At 38.8% G+C, this 19,348-nt stretch overlaps 2 long non-coding RNA genes across 4 annotated transcripts; both read left to right on the forward strand.

The window, feature by feature from the left end:
- Positions 1 to 916: 916 nt before the first annotated feature.
- Positions 917 to 4,541, forward strand: LOC111920213 (uncharacterized). Of its 3 annotated transcripts, none has more exons than XR_006192594.2 (4): positions 917 to 1,429; positions 1,546 to 1,691; positions 1,867 to 3,301; positions 3,380 to 4,541. It is a non-coding gene; the product is annotated as an uncharacterized LOC111920213 (long non-coding RNA). The 3 variants fall into 3 exon arrangements; XR_006192595.2 differs by having other exon boundaries at positions 1,867 to 2,802; positions 2,907 to 4,541; XR_008232380.1 differs by having other exon boundaries at positions 1,867 to 4,541.
- Positions 4,542 to 16,985: 12,444 nt separating this feature from the next.
- LOC111920214 (uncharacterized) lies at positions 16,986 to 18,588 on the forward strand. The gene is made up of 2 exons (XR_002859777.2): positions 16,986 to 17,433; positions 18,313 to 18,588. It is a non-coding gene; the product is annotated as an uncharacterized LOC111920214 (long non-coding RNA).
- The last annotated feature ends 760 nt before the right edge of the window (positions 18,589 to 19,348 follow it).

A 19,348-nucleotide genomic window follows, 5' to 3' on the forward strand; every position in this document is an offset into this window, starting at 1 on the left:
ATGTGCGTCCCTACAAAACAGCGGCGATAAACAGCTCTTTTGGCGAATTCGTTTTTTATGGAGAAATAATTAATAGACTTTTATTATTAATTATTATGTAATAAGAAAATTACCACTTTTAAATAAAATATTTATGTTTAAACTTTATGTTTATATTGCATGTTTATACATTTTATGTAAATTAATTAATATCGGTGTCTAGTTTAAGAAATATAAATTAACTTATATACATGAATTTAATATTTTAAAATTGTCAATTTGATTCAAATTAAATTTCTTAATAACATTCTTTAGTTCAAGTTTTCAAACTTTTCGCAAGTATTAATGATTTATTTATGCATAATTGATTTATAAAAGAATCTTATAATTCAAAATATGACTAATATGTTTTATAATATAATATAAGATAATAAAGAATATAGTTGTAACAAAAGTGATCTTATATTTTACTCTAAAAAGGTTTCTAGGCTTGGGATATTTCTCATGTTTTCTTCAATCACCTTGTGTTTTATGAGTGTTTACCTTGAAAAACTTTCCGCTTTCTCTTTAGGTTCATGCTGCTATATTATTGAGTGAGGGAATATATATATATATATATATATATATATATATATATATATATATATATATATATATATATATATATATATATATATATACATATATATATAGAGAGAGAGAGAGGAAGGATCATTTGAGAACCCATAATTTCCCGAGAACTTGAGAAATAAAAGTGGAGCGTTGGATCAAAAAAAAAAGATGGTCAAGATGCATTGTGGCATTTTTGTAAATACATAGACAAAATAAGACAGGGTGTATGTTTTTAAAATGAATCAGGGGAATTTTAGAATCAAATATCTCTTTTAATTCCCCAAATTAAATATCTAATTTGCATCTCTCTCTCTCTCTCTCTCTCTCTCTCTCTCTCTCTCTCTCTTACTCACGTCGTCTTCTTCACCGATTCACCCATCTGCCCTAGATCAACCTCAATCATCGAGTCTGCTGATCTTCCCTTAAAATCACCATCGTCTCCACCACATTGATCTTAGTTCTGTTCATACACAAAATTGTAACCCTAAAATCATCAGCTTACATGATCCGCCATTAATGAAATCGAGAAGGTAGTAAAGGCGTCTTTCCAGATCCAAATTGGATCAACAAAATGTACGTTGTGCATCTCCGAGCTAGGTATTCGCGGATCACTGAAACGAAATGTCTGATGTGCATCTCTAAACTAATCACCATTAAGAATCCATGGTCCCCTCCGACAATCATCACCCCATCAATTGATCGCCTTCCTCATCGCCTCCGTTCCGTCTCCATCAATCGACGTTGTTTCCGATCAAATTTGGAAGAGGAGATTAACAAAATGAACTCTAGTGGTTGACAATGGAATTTGTTCCAATGTACGAATATTCGCACAACACAGGTTCTAATTTTTCATTTTATTTTAATTCCGCCATTAGTATATATACAATTTTACACTTCAGAATTACCTATTCTGATTATGTTCTTGTTTGAATTGAAATTTTTGTTTCGACTTAGAGTTATGATGCAAAAACATTCTTTGATTGATGTAAAATCTAAATTCATCGAACAATCTAGGCTTCATTGTGGCAATTATCAACAATATGAAGGTGTGATTTAGCATTCAAGGATTCAGTTATTCTTGAAACATTCATCGGTCAGAGGTAACTAATATTATTCCATCACAATTTTGTTGTTAAGCTTGTTTTTATTCAGTGTCATATTAGTTGCGAATTTGAGAATTATAGTGTTATTAATAGTTAATAGTTAATAGTAATAATAATACCATGGAAATTAATCTCTGAAGTGTAATTTTTTGTTGTTGACCTTCAACAACAGCCATTGCTGATGCAGCTTCTCTCCCCAAAATTGCCATGTTGGAGTTCAGATCAAGTTTCATAAGGATGTCTGGATTCCCTGTTCCTTCTCTTACTCTTGCTTGTCTTTTAGAAACTTCATCAGCCTACAAATTAAGATAATGTCATTAAATAATTTACTTTTTTATCCATTAAGAAAAAAAAATCATTTATTAAAAAGAAAAATGGAACACCTGTACTTCAGCCTCTTGTCTCATTCTATCATATCTTTGAGCAAGACGACGAGCATCTTCTAGTGGAGCTCCCATTACCATTTCTCTTACTAGCTCTGCCACCTGTTCAAGATTTGAAAAAACTTTCTATTTTTTTTGTACTTTAACTCTTTCTATTTTTATAACACTAATTTGAAATATCTACACAGTTACATTTGTATAATAATGGTTTGTATTAGAACCTGAGTCCCAAATGATTTAAGTAGGTTTCCTCTTTCCTTCTCCATTAAAGCACAAGCTCTTGAAATGTTTTTTGCAGCTCTGGATAGTGTGCTACCACTAGTGCATGTGTTCTCAACACCATATTTCTTGCTATCTTTGGAAAATTTTGTCCCTGTTCAAAAAACTCTTCACATGAATTTACAAATTACAACACAATGTCCATCAAATGGACTTGAAAAGAAAGTTGGAAAAAGAAGGTGCTTTTGAATCTGGTAGTTTGCCTAATAATGTCATATTAATTGGCCACTCTATGGGTGGTTTTGTTGCCAGAGCTACAATTGTGCACCCTAATTTGATAAAGTCATCAGTTAAAATTGTTCTCACTTTATCAACTCCACATCAGTGAGTTTCTTAGACTTTCTAACTATCATTGTATCCATAATTGTGATGTAATTTTCTTTACTCTTGCTTCAGGTCACCCCTCATTGCATTTCATCCTTCATTGATCCAAAAAGTGTTGAATGGTACAATTTCCATATCATAATGAACAACCTCTGCACATCCACGATTTTGTCTAGATTTGAACTAATATATTGTTCCTTCACCGATCTAATCGAGTTGAATACAGTGCACAAAATGTGGGCATTCACTCAGCTTTGATGGACCTTATACGCTCGTCTAAAGACACTACCAGAGCTTGGGATACTCGCTCTTACCAAAAGGTTTCTTCCTTCACGTGTCTCTAACAATTTGATTCCTGATTTTGATGTTTTGAAATACAATTTTACTGTTTGATATATTCTTTTTGTCTATATGCTAGTGATATTGGTTCTTATTTGATTTTGAAGGTGGTTTATTGTATATATCTAAGTTTGATTTGGATCTTTTACCTTGATTGTGTCATGTATTTGTTAAAGTTTCTTTTGGAACCATTTAATATTATTTGATTTGATACTAATACTATAAATCTGTTACAAATGACATTTCAGCATCTGAACTTTTATTAACAGAGGCAATATGCAGGTATATAGTATTATTTAATTTGTTTTTGATTATTTGTTTGAAAAATAACTTTTTCAAAATAACATTATTTTATGGTAGGCTCTAAAAATAGAAATCACCCCAGCTCCAAATGCAATACTATCTCCAGAACCAATAAACAACCTGGAATGTGCGGGTATATATGTACTAACTTGGTATTTATACATGTACATATTTTTTTCACATAGTTGTTTACTAACTTGGTATCTATACATGTACACATTTTTTCACATACTAACTTGGTGATTCACTTGTGATTCACACATGAATTACATGTGATTCACATATGAATAACATGTGATTCACATGTAAATCACATATGAATCACATGTGACACACATGTAAATCACATATAAATCACAAATGAATTACATGTGATTCACATGTAAATCACATATGAATTACATGTGATTTACATGAAAATTCACATATGAATTACATCTTATTCACATGTAAATCACATATGAATTACATGTGATTAACAATTGAATTACATGTGATTAACATGTAAATCGCATGTAATTCACATATGAGTTACATGTGATTCACATGTAAATCACATGTGATTCACATATGAATTACATGTGTCACACCCCAAAACCGGAACGGCGGAAACGTTCGGAGGCGGAGGACGTCATGAACAATATCATAACAATGCAAAATAGTAAACAAGCAACAACATCATCCATTTTATTAAGAGTATAATTTCATAAAAATGTGTTCTTTAATAGTAATAAGACACCAAAAATGAATAATCAAGATAAAGACGAGTCTTGACTGCTCCGTCTTCTCAAAACCTAGTCATCGTACCAGTCTACTGGTGACCTAAGAATGCAAGTTATTTTTGAAAGCGTAGATCAGCATTTAAGCTGGTGAGTTCATAAGTATTTAGTGTTAATGTTTGTATAAGTTTAATGAAAATTTTTGTAAATGTTCAATGTAAATGTTTGTATATGTTTGAAAACTCCTAGAAAATTCTATATTTCCTACTAGTAATAAAAGTAGTCTTCTACCAAGACTCGACTATTTTGTATGTTAGTTTCTCTGTAAAAGTGAATGTTTTTCCCAAGTATGACTATCATTATCGAAATATAGTTTTATATTACCCGTTATGTGAGAAGATCACAATTTGAATATAATGGGAAAACTATAAGTGTGTACTGCAGTATTATATGTATTAATCACTGTAGTAATAACTACCTTAAAACCAATGGTTTAATTAAGGCAAAATGTGATATGGTTGTAACCATGTTAAACTGACTATAACACGCCGATGAAAGACGTCGGAAGAAATGACATTTGGCACCCGTAGACTTGCAAGTCCCACTGTAGCGAACGACAAAGGTGTAGGATAGTCAATCCAGTATAGATCTATACGCAAACTGACACTCTCCCTCCAGGTGATTCTAGTAACAAAACGTGACACAACGAAATGACCGATGTGTCATGAAGTAGTATCTCACATTATGTTATCTAGAATCTTGTTATAGTATTCTTGTTATAGTAATAGTATTCTCTTAATGTACTTGTATATGATAGTATTCTCTTAATGTACTTGTATATGATAGTATTCTCTTAATGTGTTTGTATTTGATAGTATTCTCTGTCTAGTATTCTCTGTATGTACTTGTATATGATAGTATTCTCTAAACTATACCTATTATAGTATACCAGTAAAATGAATGAATTGTGTACCTTTGCTAACCAAAGGTACTGAACTGATTGAAAGTACTTTTATATCTACATATGTATACATAATATATATATATATATATATCTAATATTTAGACGACCTCCGGACAAATAATTGATACCCTAAGTCCACATCCAAACAAGGAAAAGGAAGTAAAGCGAGTTAGCAGTCCTAATTCCTTTAAACATTATTTATATAACTATACATACCTACAGTGAGTGATATGTAACATCCCAAACTTTAAGCCTAAAAATTTCATTTTTGATTAACTAATTCATAAAACATTCATGAGGAAATACTGTATAAACGCGTCATCTCAAAACCAAGTATCATGTCTGAAACCCACAACCATGGATAAATGACATATCAGAGTACAATCCCAGAAAACACTGTGCGGAAATCATATGTGAGTGTGTGTGATGCCATGCTACGCCGCCGACTCCTTCCCCTTGGATGAAGAGGTACCAAAAACCAAAAACTGAAACTGTAAGCACAAAGCTTAGTGAGTTCCCCCATCATACCACATACCATACAACACCATCAGTATCTTTCAACCGGTAATCCTCATCGGTATCTTTCAACCGGTAATCATCATCGTTATCTTTCAACCGGTAACTGGGGACTATTCCACCCCTACCACTAGCATACAATAAGCACGCATTCAGACATATCCGGGTACTGACCTACTCCTTGGTCCTACGGACCACTATCAAGGAATTTATCCCTATCATGCAACATATCATACAGATACAACACAAAACCAAACGCATACCAAACCAAGATAGATTATCACAAAGACAATTATCTTCTAATTACTCCTCAATGGTGGGCTGGCATTGTGGCCTTAGACCCACCCCTACTGGATGGTAACTCGCCTCGTAACTACTGAACTGTGCGGGAATCCTCTGACTACTTACGCGGCTACTCCGGAAGTCCTCCGGCTAAAATTCCCACACAACACTTAGTCAGAATTTGACATCTACCCTTAGGGTAAAGTGACGATTTTACCCCTTGACCAAGTCAAAGTCAACTTCCAGTTAACATGACTCGCTGAGTTGACTCGTCAACTCGCCGAATCCCTATCCTTTCACCAGACCTCATACTCGTCTCTACTCATCGAGTTAGGCGATGACTCGACGAGTTTTCCTTCTAAATGAACACTGACTGAATCCACATCCGGCTCGCCGAGTTGTACGAACAACTCGTCGAGTTCATCCTCGACTAATACTCATGTCCGGACTTGACTCGCCGAGTTGTATGAACAACTCGCCGAGTTCCATGAAGATTGCCTTGGACTCGCCGAGTCCGTTCATGCACTCGCCGAGTACCATGAATTCCCAGAATACTTTGCTTAGTCCAGAACGTCAGGTCACTCCCCGGGACTCCCTAAAACCTTTCCACACTCAACTGGTCCTTACGGCCTTCACTTATATGGGACCATAACTCTTGGACTCGCCGAGTCTAACATATTCCTTACTAGGAACCTTGATTCTGATGTACAACACTTAGCCAAATGATAGATCCAGGCCCCTAAACTCGATCTAGCACGTAAAGTTACAAACTTTACGTGCATGCATGGGACATTAGAGATTAAAAGGCTCTAGAATGGTTCTTTTGTTGCATGGGGCCTTCCTTGGTGTAAAAAGCAACCTAGATCTGACTTGTGGCTCATAAAATGACATACTATAGAAGCCCAAACTCCCAACCATGTTTGCAAACATGGTTGGCCACTAAAAATGGCTCATAAAAGCCCTAAATCACCCCAAAGAGGGATCTAACAAAAGAATGAGCAAGGTTCAGACTTTATACCTTCCAAAGACTGTAAATGATGAACCAAACTCGAATCCTTCAGTCCCCTCTTGATCCTTCTATGCTCTTCTTTCTTCCTTGAGACCAAAACTCACAAGAATCACTCAAAAAGCCTTAGATCTTCACAAAACGGCTAGGGTTTGCTATGAGGAGTGTTTGGGAGCATCAAGGGAAAAAGGAGGCTGCATAAGGCCATTTAAATAGGGTGCAAACCCCTGGATTAGGGTTTTTGTCCAAAAAGCGGCTACTCGCCGAGTCCGGGACTCGACTTGCCGAGTCCGTCACTTAAATCCCGCGCCTTAACTCGCTTCTACTCGGCGAGTCAGTCCTTCGACTCGCCGAGTGCAAGGCCAAAAGTGCAAATATTAAAGAAGATTAATTACAGAACACATGCCAAGAACCAGGTGCTACAAATCTCCCCCACTTATTTTAGACTTCGTCCTCGAAGTCTGCCGCTCGATCCTGAAATAGCTCGGGGTAGTGCTCCATCATCCCACTCACCGGCTCCCAAGTCCACTCTGACCCCTTCCGGTGCCGCCACTGCACCTTCACGAGTTCTACTCTTTTGTTCCTCAGATCCTTCGACTTCCGGTCAAGGATCGCCACAGGCCGCTCGATGTAATTCAGGCTGCCATCAACCTGAATGTCCTCCAAGGGTACCACCGCCGTATCGTCCACTAGGCACTTCCACAGCTAAGAGACGTGGAAAGTGCTGTGGATCTGACTAAGCTCGGCTGGCAGATCCAGCCGGTACGCCACCTTGCCCACCCGGGCTACAACCCTGAACAGTCTGATATACCTTGGGCCCAACTTGCCCCGCTTCCTGAATCGGATGACGCCCTTCCATGGCGACACTTTCAGGAGAACCATATCCCCGACCTAGAATTCCAGGTCTGGTCGGCGCTTGTCGGCATAACTTTTCTGCTGACTTTGAGCAGTCTGAAGCCTGCTCCGGACCTGTTGAATCTTTTTCGTCATCTTGAGCACTATTTCGGTGCTCCCCATGACTCTCTGGCCAACCTCACCCCAACATATCGGGGTCCTGCACCTCCTCCCATACAACATCTCGAAGGGAGGACGATCGATACTCGCATGATAACTGTTATTATACGAGAACTCCGCCAACGGGAGGTAGGTATCCCAACTACCTCCGAAATCTAAAATGCATGCCCGCAACATATCCTCTAGAGTCTGGATGGTCCGCTCGCTCTGGCCATCCGTCTGCGGGTGAAAAGTGGTGCTAAAATGCAGACGAGTACCCAACTTGTCATGAAACCTCTTCCAAAACCTGGAAGTAAATCGCACGTCTCTATCCGAAATCATCAAGACTGGCACTCCGTGTCGTGCCACCACCTCCCTGATATAGATATCGGCCAATTTCTCGGCCGAGATGCTCTCCTGAATCGGAATAAAGTGAGCGCTCTTGGTCAATTGATCCACGATGACCCATATCGAATCCATCCCCCGCTCGGTCCTGGGAAGTTTCGTGATAAAATCCATCGTAATATCCTCCTATTTCCATAGCGGGATATCCAACGGCTGCATCTTGTCGTGAGGTCTCTGATGCTCGGCCTTGACCTTCCTGTAGGTCAAGCACCGCTCCACGTACCATGCCACATACCACTTCATGCAAGGTCACCAATAGTCCAGACGAAGATCCCTATACATCTTCATCGCCCCGGGATGAATGGAGAATCGGGATTTGTGCGCCTCCTCCGTCAGGACCTGGCGCACTCCTCCATGATAAGGGACCCACACCCTACGGTGAAGAGTCAATAAACCTCAGCTATCATAATTAAAAGAGGAAACCTGCCCCACAATCCGCTCACTCTTCCGATGTTCCTCCTTCATGGCCTCCTGCTGAGCCTCTCAGATCCGCTCCAGAAGCGGAGTCATCACTGTCATCCTCAGATAGATATCCCTGATCGGCGCTGCCTTGCGGCTAAGCACATCGGCCACAACATTGGCCTTCCCCGGATGTTAGATGATCTCACAATCATAATCCTTCACCACATCAAGCCACCGACGCTGCCTCATATTCAGATTTGGTTGGTCCATGAGATACCTCAAACTCTTGTGGTCTTTGTAAATCGTACAACGAACCCCATAGAGGTAATGACACCAAATTTTGAGGGCGAACACAATAGCCCCCAGCTCCAAATCATGCGTCGGGTAGTTCGCCTCGTGAGGCTTCAGCTGCCTCGACGCGTAGACGATGACATGCCCTCTCTGCATCAATACCGATCCCAAACCTGTGATGGATGCATCGCAGTACATAACAAAATCCTCCATGCCCTCTGGCAGGGCTAAGATTGGTGCCTCGCACAATCTCTGTCTCAGCATCTCAAATGCGGCCTGTTGCTTAGGCCCCCAACGATACACCACCGACTTCTTAGTCAGTCGGGTGAGCGGAACTGCTATCTTGGAGAAGTCCTGAATGAATCTCCGATAGTAGCCTGCCAAACCTAAGAAGCTCCGAATCTCAGATGGAGACCTCAGAACCTCCCAATTCATCATGGCCTCCACCTTGGTCGGATCTACTGAAATCCCGTTCTGGTTGACAAGGTGCCCAAGAAACTGCACCTCACGCAACCAGAACTCACACTTAGAGAACTTAGCATACAAGTTCTCCCTCCTCAAAGTCTCCAGAACCTCCCACAGATGCTCCTCATGTTGCTCTCGCGTCTTGGAATAAACCAAGATGTCATCAATAAATATTATCATAGACCGATCCAAGATCGGTCTACACACGTGGTTCATGAGATCCATGAACGCGACAGGAGCATTGGTGATTCCGAAAGGCATCACCACAAACTCATAATGACCATAACACGTCCGAAACGCAGTCTTCTGCATATCCTCCTCTCTGACCCTAATATGATGATACCCTGAACACAAATCAATCTTGGAGAACCAAGATGCTCCCTGAAGTTGGTCAAAGAGGTCGTCAATCCTCGAGAGTGGGTAGCGGTTCTTCACCGTTACCTTGTTCAGCTCCCGATAATCTATACACATCCGATGCGACCCGTCCTTCTTCCTCACAAACAGAATCGGGGCTCCCTAAGGTGAACTGCTCGGTCTAATGAAACCCTTGTCTAACAGCTCCTGCAGCTGTGTAGACAACTCCTGCATCTTAGGAGGAGCCAACCGATACGGCGCTTTGGCTATCGGAGCCGCACCAGGGACCAGGTCGATCCTGAATTCCACCTGTCGTTCCGGAGGTATCCCAGGCAACTCCTCGGGGAATACGTCCGCGAACTCCTGTACTGAAGGTACATCATCCACTGTCGCCTTACCTATTACTTGGGTATCCATAACATACGCGACATAACCTGCGCAACCCTGCTGAAGGTAATGCCTAGCTCTCGCGGCTGAACATAAAGATGGTCCTCGCTGTGGCCTCTCGCCCTGGATCACCAGCTCTCCCCCACTTGGGGTCCTGACCCGTACCAACTATTGCGCGCAGTCGATCACTGCCCTATTAGGGCTGAGCCAATCCATGCCTATAATCACCTTTGTTTCTACGTAATGGAATGGGAACCAAGTCTACCAGGTAGCGCTCCTCAAATAACCTCAGTACACAATCTCGAAATACCGTCGATGCCCGCACCGAACGGTCGTCTACAATCTCTACCTCTAGAGGGCAATCTAACATGCCCGAAGACTCGGAAAATCTCTTGCTAAGCGCAAGAGATACAAATGACCGGGTAGCTCCCGAGTCAAACAATACCAGAACCGGGATGCCGTTCACATGGAACGATCCTAAACAGAGCACATATCAATAACACGATCACCACAAAAAGAAGATCAGAGGGAATGAATCATACCCGTCACCACATCAGGTGCATCGCGTGCCTCCTCGGCTTTCAGCTGAAATGCTCGGCTCCGCACCACTGGAACCTCTGCCTTGACCTTTTGGCCATCTGTAACCTGCGCCGTCGCTGAGACCGGCGCTGCCGCTGGCACTGCTGCTGACGCTGCTGTCAATCTCGGGCAATTGGCCCTTTTGTGGCCCCTCTGATTGCAATGGAAGCAAATCAGGTCTGTCATCTGTACCGCAGGGGCGGGGGCAGTACAATCCTTGCCAAAATGCCCCACCTTTCCGCACTTATAGCAGCCCGAACCCGGCCCAGTGCGACAAGCTCCCTCGTGTGACTGACCGCATTTCCCACAGTGGTCCCGTCCTGCCTGGCCTTTAGGCCTACTATCAGATCCCTTGGGCTTCTTCCCCGAAGCCCCAGTCGTCAACCCCTCCACTGCCTTCCTCTTCTGGACGTGCTCCAAATCAATCTCCCTCTCCCTAGCCCTGGCAATCATGGAATCCAAGGTAGGGCAAGCCGAAAAACTAACATGCTCCCGAATGTCAGCTCATAGCATGTCATGGTAACGGGTCCTCCTCATATCCTCATCACCCGCGTACTGGGGCACCAGCAATGCCCTCTCCCAGAACTTAGCGGTGATCTCCGCCACAGTCTCCGTAGTCTGCCTCATATCCAAAAATTCCCTGGCCAGCCGCTGAAGCTCCACAGCTGGCACAAATTCCACCCTGAATCTGGTCACAAAATCTGACCAAGTCATAGCCCCAACATCCGAGGCTCCCAATGAGTCGCCAACGGACTCCCACCAATCCCTAGCCCTGTCTCGCAAGCATCCTGCTGCATATCTCACCTTCGACCCCTCAGGGCAGAAGCTCGTCAGTTGTGCAGACTCAATGTTTGTGATCCATCTCCTAGCAGCAATGGGGTCTTTCACCCCATGGAAATCTGGCGCGCCACTCCCACGAAAGTCCTTAAAGGACAGTGTGCGCGTACCCATCTGGCTAGACGCTAAATCACTCCTAAATGATCGGAGATGATCCTCCATCAGCTCAACAATCCCCTCCTTGATCAACCCGAAAATGATAGGGGTCGACTCAAGGATGCCCCTCGTGATCTCATACGCAATGAACTCGCGTAGCCCGTCAGCAACCTGCTTGGATCCCGAACCCCGAGCCCGATCCTGATCCTGATCCGGAACCTCCTGCTCCAAGTCGTGTGGTCACCATACTGAAAACACACGCATAAACGTCAGGATCATACGTATACTCGGGAGTTCTAACACGCTCCCCAAGGTTCCTGATTTCATCTAGGCCCTCCTTGATTCGAGTACGGGTCCTCTGCTTTCAGCAGTATGGGCCCATACTACCTTCCACATCTACCCGTGCTTTCCTCAAGGATTGCTTCGATTTCACCAGGTCCCTTTACCGATACCCCTTCCCACTAACCTCATCCTAGGCTTCCCTAGGGCACTCTCCGACCTACTCTCCGCCATCAACTACACAGGAGCCCCTACCATCTCCCCCTAACTAACTTGCAGGTACTGTTACATATCCGCTCCTTAGTTAGTTGGAAATAGACAGAACCCCTATAGCACAAAGCAAGCAACATTCGTGCATCGAGTAACCAAATCAGGCATAACCTATACAGGCCATCCTACTGCTGACTAAACAGCCCTAGCATACAGCTCATACAATAGGCATATAAGGCATCCTCCTAGATCCTCAGCCCTAACTAGCATGCGATTATCAGAATCATATATCAGGCACACAAGGCATCTTCCTAGATCCTTAGTCCTATTCTAGCATGCAATTCTGAATCAAGCCATATAGGATAACATAACATGTATGGGTATCTTGGGGAAAACTTACTTGAGCCCGGCCGGTCGCATGCATCACACACCCTGCCTTTCGTAAAATCCTTTCGCTTGGATTTTTAGAAAACCATTTTATTGTAAAAATCTTTTAGCCCCTTAGTTTGAGTCCAGACACCCACGAGGGTGTGTCCGAATCCCTCAAACCAGGGCTCTGATACCAACTTGTAACATCCCAAAAATTTCATTTTTGATTAATTAATTCATAAAACATTCGTTAGGAAATATTGTATAAACACGTCATCTCAAAACCAAGTATCATGTCTGAAACCCACAACCATGAATAAATGACATATCATAGTATAATCCCAGAAAACACTGTGCGGAAATCATATGTGAGTGTGTGTGATGCCATGCTACGCCGCCGGCTCCTTCCCCTTGGATGAAGAGGTACCTGAAACCAAAAACTGAAACCGTAAGCACAAAGCTTAGTGAGTTCCCCATCATACCACATACCATACAACACCATCAGTATCTTTCAACTGGTAATCCTCATCGGTATCTTTCAACCGGTAATCATCATCGGTATCTTTCAACCGTTAATCATCATCAGTATCTTTCAACCGGTAACTGGGGACTATTCCACCCCTTACCACTAGCCTACAATAAGCACACATTCAGACATATATGGGTACTGACCTACTCCTTGGTCCTACGGACCACTATCAGGGAATTTATCCCTATCATGCAACATATCATACAGATACAACACATAACCAAATGCATACCAAACCAAGATAGATTATCACAAAGACAATTATCTTCTAATTACTCCTCAATAGTGGTCCAACATTGTGGCCTTAGACCCACCCCTACTGGAAGGTAATTCACCTCATAACTACTAAACTGTGCGGGAATCCTCTGACTGCTGCCGCGGCTGCTCCGGAAGTCCTCCGGCTGAAATTCCCACAAAATACTTAGTCAGAAGCTGACATCTACCCTTAGGGTAAAATGACCATTTTACCCCTTGACCAAGTCAAAGTCAACTTCCAGTTGATCTGACTCGCCGAGTCCCTATCCTTTCATCAGACCTCATACCCGTCTCTACTCGTCGAGTTAGGCGATGACTCGACGAGTTTTCCTTATAAATGAACACCGACTGAATCCACATCCGACTCGCCGAGTTGTATGAACAACTCGTCGAGTTTATCCTCGACTGATACTCATGTCCTGACTTGACTCGCCGAGTTGTATGAACAACTCGCCGAGTTCCATGAAGATTGCCTTGGACTCACCGAGTCCGTTCATGCACTCGCCAAGTACCATGAATTCCCAAAATACTTTGCTTAGTCCAGAACGTTGGGTCACTCCCCGGGACTCCCTAAAACCCTTCCACACTCAACTGGTCCTTACGACCTTCACTGATATGGGACCAAAATTCTTGGACTCGCCGAGTCTAACATATTCCTTACTAAGAACCTTGATTTCTAATGTACAACACTTAGCCAAATGATAGATCCAGGCCCCTAAACTCGATCTACCACGTAAAGTTACAAACTTTACGTGCATGCATGGGACATTAGAGCTTAAAAGGCTCTAGAGTGGTTCTTTTGTTGCATGGGGCCTTCCTTGGTGTAAAAAGCAACCTAGATCTGACTTGTGGCTCATAAAATGACATACTACAGAAGCCCAAACCCCCAACCATGTTTGCAAACATGGTTGGCCACTAAAAATGGCTCATAAAAGCCCTAAATCACCCCAAAGAGGGATCTAACAAAAGAATGAGCAAGGTTCAGACTTTATACCTTCCAAAGACTGTAAATGATGAACCAAACTCGAATCCTTCAGTCCCCTCTTGATCCTTCTATGCTCTTCTTTCTTCCTTGAGACCAAAACTCACAAGAATCACTCAAAAAGCCTTAGATCTTCACAAAACGGCTAGGGTTTGCTATGAGGAGTGTTTGGGAGCATCAAGGGAAAAAGGAGGTTGCATAAGGCCGTTTAAATAGGGTGCAAACCCCTGGATTAGGGTTTTTGTCCAAGCAGCGGTTACTCGCCGAGTCCGAGACTCGACTCGCCGAGTCCCCCACTTAAATCCCGCCCCTCAACTCGCTTCTACTCAGCGAGTCAGTCCTTCGACTCGCCGAGTCGAAGGCCAAAAGTGCAAAAATTAAAGAAGATTAATTACAGAACACATACCAAGAACCAGGTGCTACATGATATGAATGAAAGTTCGGTGTAGGATGCTAAGTGTCAAGTGAAGACTTGAGCACACATGGATCCTATTTAGCATATAATGACACATATATGTATCTAATTAGTGTTTATAACAACTGATCTTGTAATTGAACAACCTTAGGGACTAGGAAACACTTGTACTGAAGTGTTAAACCACATAGGGTTGAATGTAAGGGATGTAGGGCCTCACATTGGATTTTATGGCCCATGGTAATTACCACATGAGTTTACGGACCATGGGCTTATGGCCCAATGAGTTTACGGCCGTAAACTCATGGTAATTTATACCATTTGTGTGTTAAGGCCTTATAAGCCACTAGGGAGTGTTCTAGATGCAAGTTCAAAGCCTTAGGAAGGAGTGGTGGCACAATTGCACCACAAGATAGGGTTTAAGGCCAAAGGAGATTTCCTTGGCCGTAAACAACTCATGTTCTTGAGTTTCTTGATGTTTTCAAGGTGTTTACTAAGTGATTCAAGCATATAACAAGCTAAGGTAAGAGTACTTACAATATAGAAGCTTGATAGGGTGATTAAGGTTCAAGAACACTAGTGTGTGCTCTTGGTGAAATGAAGAACACTTGAAGATCTATCAAAATGAAGTGATTTCATGGATGAAATCAATGATCCTTACTAGATTAAGTGTTGTAACAACAAATCAAAGGAAAGAATTCTTACATTTTTGGAAGATCAAGATGAAGAAGTTGATGATACTTGAGAGAGAATGGAAGTTCTTTGGTTTGAAAATGGAAGTAATGAAGAAAATGATGTAAACTCATGTATATAACATGAGTTTACGGCCAAGAGTGAGTTTACGGACCAAACTCATGAAGTTTGGCCTTAAACACCTCATAATGTGTTTAAGGTTTTTTGTTGCACATTGAACCCTAAAAGATACTTCCTAACACTTGATTCTTGAATGTACTATGCTTAGAACACTCAAACAGACTCTAAACAGCGCTAAAAGTTAGCAGAAACAAGTCAGACTTTGATTGAATTGATTGATTGTACAAGATAGAATTTTCGGGTAGTCACAACATTTGATTCACATGTAAATCACATATGAATTACATGTGATTCACATATAATTTACATGTGATTCACAAGTAAATCACATGTAATTCACATATGAATTACATGTGATTCACATGTAAATCACATATGTATTTTTGTGAGTGTTTTTGCATCAATTAGATTCTTTTTAATTTTCTTGTAGATTTGGAAGAAATTGTGGTGAATATTGAAGATGTGGAAAATGATAAATTGAAGAAAATATGGAAATATTGAAATGAAGACATGAAAAAGCTTTGAAATTTTGTAGCATTTTTTTTTATATATTTTATATTGTATCAAATAAAATACTTATTGTATTGTGTTTATAGATTAGTAAATAAAATGAGTTTTCTTATGATTTTCTTACAAATATTATAGTATATGAAATATGCATATATGCATTTGTAAAAATATGCATAAATGTACCAAAAATGTTGATTTTTTTGGTTAATAAAATATAGTATTTTTTAAATCTTCCAGTTTTTTTTATTGATTTTTAAATGTTTTTTAAAAAATGCAGTTTTTCTAAAAAAAATTTCAATTTTTTTTCAAAAATTCATGTTTTCTATAAAAAAACTAAAAAATCTGCACTTTTTTTTTTTAAACTGAAAATACTATTTAAAAAAAAAACTAAAAAATACTATTTTTTAAAAGATCTGCAAAAAATAGAATTTTTTTTCTTCAAAAATTCATATTTTCTTTAAAAAATTAAAAAATCTACACTTCAAAAAAACTGAAAAAGTACTTTTTTAAAAAAATCCAAAATTTTGATTTATTATATAATTTTTTAGACATTTCTATTAATATGTAGAATAACACAAAAAAAATAAACATTAAATGAAATCGATAAGATTACGATCATATCTTTAATTAATTAGTTTTGATCTAGCGCTCCATTTTTAGTTATCGAGTTCTCAGGAACTTTGAGTTCTTAACCGATCTTTTATATATATATATATATATATATATATATATATATATATATATATATATATATATATATATATATATATATATATATATATATATATATATATATATAGAGAGAGAGAGAGAGGTTCATATATGAATTATAAATATTGTGTGAATGTGTAACTAATTCTGAACCAATCGTTTGAAAAAGGTATATTAGTAATTTTAGCTATCTTTAATTATAGTGAAATAATTAATTGCAAACAATTTCCTTATATCTCGTATAACGACTCGTATTTTTAATTATAGTGAAATAATTAATTGCAAACAATTTCCTTATATCTCGTATAACGACTCGTATTTATCCGCATCTGAGTATTCATCGCCAATACTTTTTCACCCAGTTTCACCCCCTTCGTCCACCCTCATCTCCGACGACATAAGTTCTCCATCGGCGCCTCCCCTCCGACGGCAGCATCCCTCCCTCGTCAGCTTCCCATAGACGCATGATATCCTTAACCATCCCATCCCTCCCTCTCTATCCCATCGTCTAATTTTATTTGCTTCCACCATCGTGGGTCGCTACCATGGGTAAATAGAGTAGAGTAGATAGTGAAGATGCTAACTTTAACGGACATTAGTAGGTTGAGGTTACGGTAATAATTGAGTTTGCACTTGGTATTCTTCTACTGAATTCTACTAGATTTCTTAGTGGCGGTTTTCACTAAGATACTCAAGCCCTAATTCCTTCTTTTGAAACACTGATAATTATCAATTGGCACAGGTAACTCTACAATTAATTTCTCTATGTTCTCTTGAATGATTTAAATTCATATGTAATGTAAACTAGTTTTTTCATACTTTTGTAAGATGCGTTAGTTTTGATTGATTTTTACTATCGGAAGTTTGTAATAACAAAATGTTTTGAATTACATGACGTTTCTTTTCATTTTGTGGCTTGATTTTAAAGTGTCTGGAATTTTTATTTGGGAATAATGGACGAAGTGGAATTGCCGAATGGGGATAAACCTAACATGAATAATAATAAAAAATGCCCATTTTGGATGTGAAGGTAATCATGGATCAAATTGCAGGTTTAACTTTTTAATTTTATTTTTTGAGTGTCTCGTATTACACAACAATCTGGTAATGAACATTAGAATCTATATATTTTAATTGATACAAAGATGTCCAAGGATTTTCTTTTAAAATTTAAGCATCACATATTCAGTTATCTCAAGTTCATCCTAAAAAGACCCTCCTTCATAGATAAGAAGTCTCTAGTGTTACTATTGTCATTTCTTCTTATAATCATAAGGTTTTGTGTTTTTTTTTTCCTTTCTTACATATTTAAGTCCAAAGTTTCTTGATTTATTACACCATTTAACAAAAATTTGAAACTTATAGGGCATTGGTTATTGGTCACCTTATATATTTGAAAATGAATAAAAAACTACACGGTGTAGAAAATGCTCAATTTTTCTTTTTCAGTGTTAGGATTGCAGTAGTAGCTGTTTCAACCATCACTTGTAAATAATGAACTCTAGACCTAGAGTTTTTTCAAGACAATACCACCAAATCCTAAATCACACACATTCTATTTTGCATCATATGATCTCTCATGTCTTTTTTTCTGTTTTAACTGAATGATTTTTGTGTTTAGGTTCAAACATGAAGATGTAAAAGTAGAGGCATGTGAAAGCCATCAAAAAAACAAAGAAAAATTCTTCAAGAATTCTTATAGATTCTTAAAGAATGTAGTATATATTATAAATGTTTGTATATTCTTAATGAATAATGACAAATTCTTAAAGAATGTAGTATAGAAGGTAGTGTATATTCTTTGAAATGTGGTATATAATCTAGTTTTATGTTATAAAAATGGTTGTATTATGTTGTAAGAATGGTTTGTATTTTTCAAATATATATTTCTTGATTATATTGCAATATATGTTTTATTGAAGGAAATGTTATTGTCTAATTTATAAGGTGTATTCTTAAAATATATTATTTCTCAAAAAAAAAATCATATTCTCTAAGAATAAAAGATTAAAAAAATATGGAATGAAATTGAATTCTTTAAGAATGAAAAAGTAAAAATATGTGTTTATATATGCTGAATGAAATCGTAAAATTGATTTAATTTATAGGTGTTGAATAAAGTATAAGATTTAATATGATTTTTATTAAAAAATAATTATTTTTAACCATGAATATTGCTTATTGTTCAAGAATAGTTTAGATTATATTCTCCTATTCTTAAAGAATTCAATATGTAAATAATTTCCGATATGCAAAATTTATTATACTATATTTTCAAAGAATACACAAAAAATAATCAACTTTAAAAAAATGCTCCAGATTTTACTAATAATATTAAAGAATATTGTAATTAAATTAAAATATAAAAAATATAATTTTATTTTTTTAAATCTGATTTAAATTGAATTCATTAATATCCTTAGCTTCCATAAATTGTTGTTAACCAAATAGACTAATTTACCCTTACAATTAATTATGTGTAATAATATAGTAATGCTATCCCATGTTAATACCATGTACCCCTAGAATCACTACTCTTCGTTTCTTATAATCTGATGACCAATATTTAGTCATACGTTCACACAATAATTATGATTCACGTTTGATCCTATATATATATATATATATATATATATATATATATATATATATATATA

The sequence above is a fragment of the Lactuca sativa genome, chromosome 5 (genome assembly GCF_002870075.4).
Source record: "Lactuca sativa cultivar Salinas chromosome 5, Lsat_Salinas_v11, whole genome shotgun sequence".
NCBI classification, from domain to species: Eukaryota; Viridiplantae; Streptophyta; class Magnoliopsida; order Asterales; family Asteraceae; genus Lactuca; species Lactuca sativa.